This window comes from Bos mutus, chromosome 2 (assembly GCF_027580195.1).
Source record: "Bos mutus isolate GX-2022 chromosome 2, NWIPB_WYAK_1.1, whole genome shotgun sequence".
Lineage (NCBI taxonomy): Eukaryota > Metazoa > Chordata > Mammalia > Artiodactyla > Bovidae > Bos > Bos mutus.
This window is the reverse complement of record NC_091618.1, coordinates 129321741-129328553: the sequence shown is the minus strand read 5'-3', so window position 1 is coordinate 129328553 and position 6813 is coordinate 129321741.

Sequence of the window (6813 nt, the reverse complement as noted above, 5' to 3'; positions counted from 1 at the left end):
GAGAAGCCAGAGAGAGTAGAGCCACATTCTGTATTCAGCAAATGTTTGCTAAACAACCAATCTGTGTCCCAGACTGATTGGTCTTGGAGATGCAGATTTGACTCAAAACATGGTTGATCAGAGACTCCTTTTCTTTTCCCCCCAAATTGGGAGCTTGACGACTTCTGGCATCACCCATAATTACTGATCAGCTGCTGACTTCTGAGTAGACAGTAGACGTTTCTGTTAGGTCTGGCTACTGTCTTGAACAGGTCATCCACTTCTTCCTGCAGGGGTCGAGCTACGGTTGGAGGTCTGCCCTGAGTGTTTGTAGCTGTAATTGAAGGCCTGTGACCTTGTGAATTGAGTAAAACCATCTTAGCAAAGGAAGGTCCCATCTCTCAATGTGGGCATTTTGCCAGACTGTGGGCCTGGTGAGAGCGGCACTGTGTGAGAGGAAGGGAAGTGGAGTTAGTTAACAGAAATGTTTATAGCTGCTGCCCTTATCTTTGCAGAGCGTTGCTCAGAGCAGGAGGAGAAGGGAAATGGAGAAAATAACTGCTGGACAAGGTAGCCTTTGCTGGGTACTGCCCCCCAGGCATACTAGGGCTGGGTGGATGATGTGTGTTATTCTGGGTATGTTTCTAACTAGGGAGACAAACTCAGATACCTACAGGGTCAGTAGGTAATACAAATGAGTGAAGTGAAAACAGTCTTACATTTAACATGTAATTGCATTTCACAAAAGTATCACTTATTTGTTCCCACTTAAAAACAAATTATTATCATTTTTTTTTCTTAATTCTGGCTCCGTCAGTAAAGAATCTGCTGGCAATGCAGGAGACCCAGGTTTGATCCCTGGGTCAGGAAGATCCCCCAAAGAATGAAATGGTAATTCATTCCAGTATTGTTGTCTGGGAAGTCCCACAGACAGAGAAGCCTAGTGGGCTACAGTCCATGGGGGGTCACAAGAGTTGAACACAATTTAGTGACTAAACCACATACCACCACAATTCCCATGGAGGCTTCTTATGGTTATTAAAATTGATTCTTTCCACATAGACCTCCTTTGCATAGGAAAAATATTCATTTTCTGAAGAAATACTCCTATTCTCCCTTTTTTTCTTGGGGCATCTGACTTTCTTGATATTCCTTTCATTTCCTGCCCCCTGACCCACTTAAAGAAAGAAAAAGGTATAAGTAAGAAATAACTTTCCTGTTCACCCTAAGAAAAAACAATACAAGAGGGGAGCTAAAGCCCTGAACATGCTTTTGGGGAGGTCACAGGGTATGCGAGCTGGCGAGCACATAACCAGGATAAAGAAACAGCTAAGCAACACGGAATGTGAGCCTCTCTAGTCGTATCTTTTATCTTTCAAGAGAAGCTGGGATTCTGAAATTTTGTGTGACATCTCCAAATCCTTCAATTCTGGCAATTAATTTGAAAATAGGTATACCTGTAGGCTACTGAGGAGCCACCCATGGGGTGCCATTTTTAAAGTTTTTCTTTAAGAGGACAGTTGTTTGCAAGAGAATGGTATTTGAAAAATGTACAGATAAAAGGAGATATATATACAAAATTGGTGGAGCACAAAGAACAAGAATGAACTTGGCAAACAATGGTGAAAAACATTAAGAGATTAGGCATCCTTTGTTAGAGATCATTTAAGATCAAATAATCCATGCATTTGTTACCTGCCACATTGATGTCAGTGAGAATTCTGCCCCCTGTCCCTTATTCCATGTGTTGTTTATACAGTTGTGTTAAAGGGTAATGACGATTTAATTTAAAAATACTTTTAAAGTTTGTCTTAAGTATAAACATAATATGCTTCTATTTTAAAAAAGAAGCAGCACAGACTTTACTCAATTCCTCTCTTCCTACCCTGCTCCTCGAATCCCCAGTACCCACTGTGAACAGTTTAGTGTATACTTCCAGAGAATTTTTTAATGAAAGTTGGAAAAATAATTTGTTATATCATTTGGTTTATTCACCAAGATTGTATCATTCTGTCTGTCTGTTGCTTGATCAGTCAATCAATGTATATTCCCCACCCCCCTCAAATTCAGAGGGCTCTATTAAAGTCATGTTTGCATTAAGGGTGTTGATATAGTAATTAGAGAAGGAAATGGCAACCCACTCCAGGGTTCTTGCCTGGAGAATCCCAGGGACTGGGAAGCCTGGTGGGCTGCCGTCTACGGGGCCGCACAGAGTCGGACACGACTGAAGTGACTTAGCAGCATAGTAAGTTAGAAACTTTAAAAAGTGACATAGGTATACAAATTACCAAGTCTAATTTTATTGTCATTGAGAAGGAGATTTAGTCTGATATTCCTTTCAGCAAGACAAAAGACCACTGAATTTTACCTTTTTCTCCTCAAATGACACTTACTTGAAACTCTTATTACTTCAGTTAAGCATTGCTTTTCCATGTATAATGTCTCCTTTTTTTTCCTCTTGATCCACCATTCAGTGTAATCTTTGCTAGCAGAACAGTTTTGTTTTACAAGATAGCAATTCAAGAATAGAGTTGAAATGTTAGAACCTTGTGACAACACATATACTTTTATTACAAACAAGTCTGAACTGGTTACATTTAGTCACACTTTGAAAGCTAAACAAATTTTATCCCTTATATGGGTACTTGTTTACATTTTCCAAGTCCAAAAGACAGCAAGTATTTTATCTAAAGAATGGACAAATGAGAGGTGCAAAGTTCAAGTACTTTTTTCCAGTTCTTCACCTAAGCTCTATGGAAGTTATTACATATCTTCCTGTTTGAACATTTTCCTTATTGCATTTCACTAGGATAAAAGTGCATTGCAAACTTCTTGAAATAGTTACTTTCAAAAATTGTCTTAGAAAGTGGTTGTCCTTAACTTATGTATGCAGTTGTAGTGATGACAATGCAAAAATAATTAAACAGATTGAAGATGCAAGAGGATGAATATGTTTTATAGTAACTAAAACACTTCAGGAGAAATATGTTTTCAAAAACCTTATGATAAATGATCCCTAATGAACAGGACATGGTCACATAATAAATCATACATAAAGGAATATTTGAGCTTAATGTATATATATTCTAAAAAGAAAGGTTGTCCTATGATAGATTTATTTTTATTTAGTACTATGTATTCACCAAATATACACATAATATATCTTTTCTATTAATTCTAAGTTGTTTAAGTAAAAGACACTATGGTGGAAAGGAAATAATATTTAACATCTGTATTTGTCAGCATTTTATTCATTTAATCCTCACCATAACTCAGTGGAGAAGGTATTATTATCTGTGTTTTATAGATGAGGAAACTGAGTCTTAGGGTGTCATGCACTTATATAGTTAGTAAGTATAGAATAGAGTCTAAAATAATTTCTGTCTGCCTCCAAAGGCTGTCTTCTTTGTTTCATAACACAACTCCAGCACATTTTTTCTTTTTTCTAACGGGAAAGGTCAGAAAATCCTAAGGGGGTCTATTTATTTATGACAAACATTTAAACTTATATAGTGCAGTGAGTGTAACTCTGTTAACTGACTCATTGAGCATGAGAATTTCTAACTGTTTTTCCCGACAGCTCAAGTTTTTCCAGGATTCATGACTGTCCCCTGTTTTAAGCGTCTTCGTGGGTCTTTGTGCAGTGCTTACAGTACTTTGGGACGTTCTTAATGCCTATAGGAGGTGGAATACAGAAATAGTTAGGAGTGGCAGAGAGACCTGGGTTCAGATTTTGGCCTTGCTATTAGGATTACTAGCTTCTGTGCTCTGGGAATGTTGTCAAACTTCCCTGAACTTGTGCTCTTCATTCATATACTGGGAATATTAATATCTAACATATAGGGGATTAGAACTCTTAGTAAAGTACCAAATATATGCCCCAGAGTGTTTCTTAAATTCATATGAGGAATAATTAAGAATATTTTCTGTTTCAACGTATTTATTGTTACATGAATTATCTTTATGCAAAGTGTCATGTTGGAAGAACTATTTAGTTAAATTTACCTGTTAATTTTTTTCTTCAAATGTGACATATTTTCTTTGATAGTAGGAGTCTACAAAGAGATTTGTTTAAAATAGAGAAACTAAATTGTTTACTTTCTGTTCTTTGGAAAACAGCTGAAATTTCTACTGTGGTCATTGTAAAGAACCTCTATGGTAAAAAAGGAGGAAAATTTTCATCACTGTTTTTTACTTTTACTAAAGTATAGTTGATTTACAATATAGTATTAGTTTCAGGTGTGCAATACAGTGATTCAAGATTTTTATAGATTAGACTCCATTTGAAGTTGTTATTAAGTTATTGGATATATTCTCTGTTGTATATTACATCCTTATATATTATTTATTTTATTCATAATGGTTTGTACCTGTTTAATCCTCTAATGTCATCTTGCCTCTCCCCTCATTTCTGTTCCCACTGGTAACCACTAGTTTGTTTTCTGTATCTGTGAGTCTATTTCTGTTTTGTTATATTCATGTATTTATTTTATTTTTTAAATTTCACATAAAAGTGAAAGCATACAGTATTTGCCCTTCTTTGTCTGATTTATTTCACTAAGCATAATACCCTCCAGGTCCATCCATGTTGTGACAAATGGCAAAATTCATTCTTTTTATGACTAATATTCCATGGCATATATCACATCTTTATCCATTCATCTATTGATGGAACTTAAGTTGCTTCCTTATTGTGGCTGGCTATTGTAAATAATGCTGTTGTGAATATCAGGGTAACTTTTCAAATTAGTGTTTTCTTTTTCTTTGAATATATACCCAGGGGCATAAACAGCTCATAAAATTCTATATCAGAAAAACAAACAACTTGATTAAAAAATGGGCAGAAGACCTAAATAGTCATTTTTCAAAAAAAGACATAAAGATGGTCAAACAAACACATGCAAAGATGCACTACATTGCTAATTATCGGGGAAATGCAAATCAAAACTACAATAAGGTATCACCTCACACTTGTCAGCAAGGTTATTGTCAAAAAGACAACAAATAACACATGTTGGTAAGGATGTGGAGAAAAAGGAATCCTTGTACCTTGTTGGTACAGCCATTAAGGAGAACAGTATGGAGGTTCTGCACAAAACAAAAAATAGATCTACCATATGATCTGGCAATTTCATTCCTGGGTATATATCCAACATCATTTCTGAGACTTCTAGGTAGTGATCTGTAAAAGAAAAGGTTAGAGAAAAAGATGGAGAGAAGAAGGAGTGAAGGGTATTGGGGAGAGTGGGGAGGGAATTCCCAGCCCACGTTGTTAGTCAATGGTAGATAGCAAACAAAGTAGTACATCTATTTATCCAATCTACTCCTCAAATGTGGAGAAGTAACCCCAGGAAAAATGCAGAGACAGAGCCAAAGCAAAAACAACACCCAGCTGTGGATGTGACTGGTGATGGAAGCAAGGTCCGATGTGGTGAAGAGCAACATTGCATAGGAAGCTGGAATGTTAGGTCCATAAAAAAGATAAATAGGAAGTGGTCAAACAGGAGATGGCAAGAGTGAACGTCGACATTCTAGGAATCAGCGAACTAAGATGGACTGGAATCGGTGAATTTAACTCAGATGACCATTATATCTACTACTGTGGGCAAGAATCCCTTAGAAGAAACAGAGTAGCCATCATAGTCAACAAAAGAGTCTGAAATGCAGTACTTAGATGCAATCTCAAAAATGACAGAATGATCTCTGTTCATTTTCAAGGCAAACCATTCAATATCATGGTAATCCAAGTCTAGGCCCCAACTGGTAGTGCTGAAGAAGCTGAAGTTGAACGGTTCTATGAAGACCTATAAGACCTTCTAAAACTAACACCCCAAAAAGTTGCCCCTTTCACTACAGAGGACTGGAATGCAAAAGTAGGAAGTCAAGAAATACCTAGCAAATTTGGCCTTGGAGTACAGAATGAAGCAGGGCAAGGGCTAATAGAGTTTTGCCAAGAGAATGCACTGGTCATAACAAACACCCTCTTCCAACAATACAAGCGAAGATTGTACACATGGATAACACCAGATGGTAAATTCTGAAATCAGATTGATTATATTCTTTGCAGCCAAAGAAGGAGAAGCTCTATACAGTCAGCAAAAACAAGACCGGGAGCTGACTGTGGCTCAGATCATGAACTCCTTATTGCTAAATTCAGACTTAAACTGAAGAAAGTAGGGAAAACCACTAGACCATTCAGGTACGACCTAAATCAAATCACTTACGATTATACAGTGGAAGTGAGAAATAGATTTAAGGGACTAGATCTGATAGACAGAGTGCCTGATGAACTATGGATAGAGGTTTGTGACACTGTACAGGAGACAGGGATCAAGACCATCCCCATGGAAAAGAAATACAAAAAAGCAAAATGGCTGTCTGAGGAGGCCTTACAAATAGCTGTGAAAAGAAGAGAAGAGAAAAGCAAAGGAGAAAAGGAAAGATATACCCACTTGAATTCAGAGTTCCAAAGATAACAAGGAGAAAAAAGAAAGCCTTCCTCAATGATCAATGCAAAGAAACAGATGAAAACAATAGAATGGGAAAGACTAGAGATCGCTTCAAGAAAATTAGACATACCAAGGGAACATTTCATGCAAAGATGGGCTCAATAAAGGACAGAAATGGTATGGACCTAACAGAAGCAGAAGACATTAAGAAGAGGTGGCAAGAATACACAGAAAAACTACAAAAAAGATCTTCATGACCCAGATAATCACGATGGTGTGATAACTCACCTAGAGCCAGACATCCTGGAGTGCAAAGTCAAGTGGGCCTTAGGAAGCATCACTACAAACAAAGCTAGTGGAGGTAATGGAATTCCAGTTGAGCTAT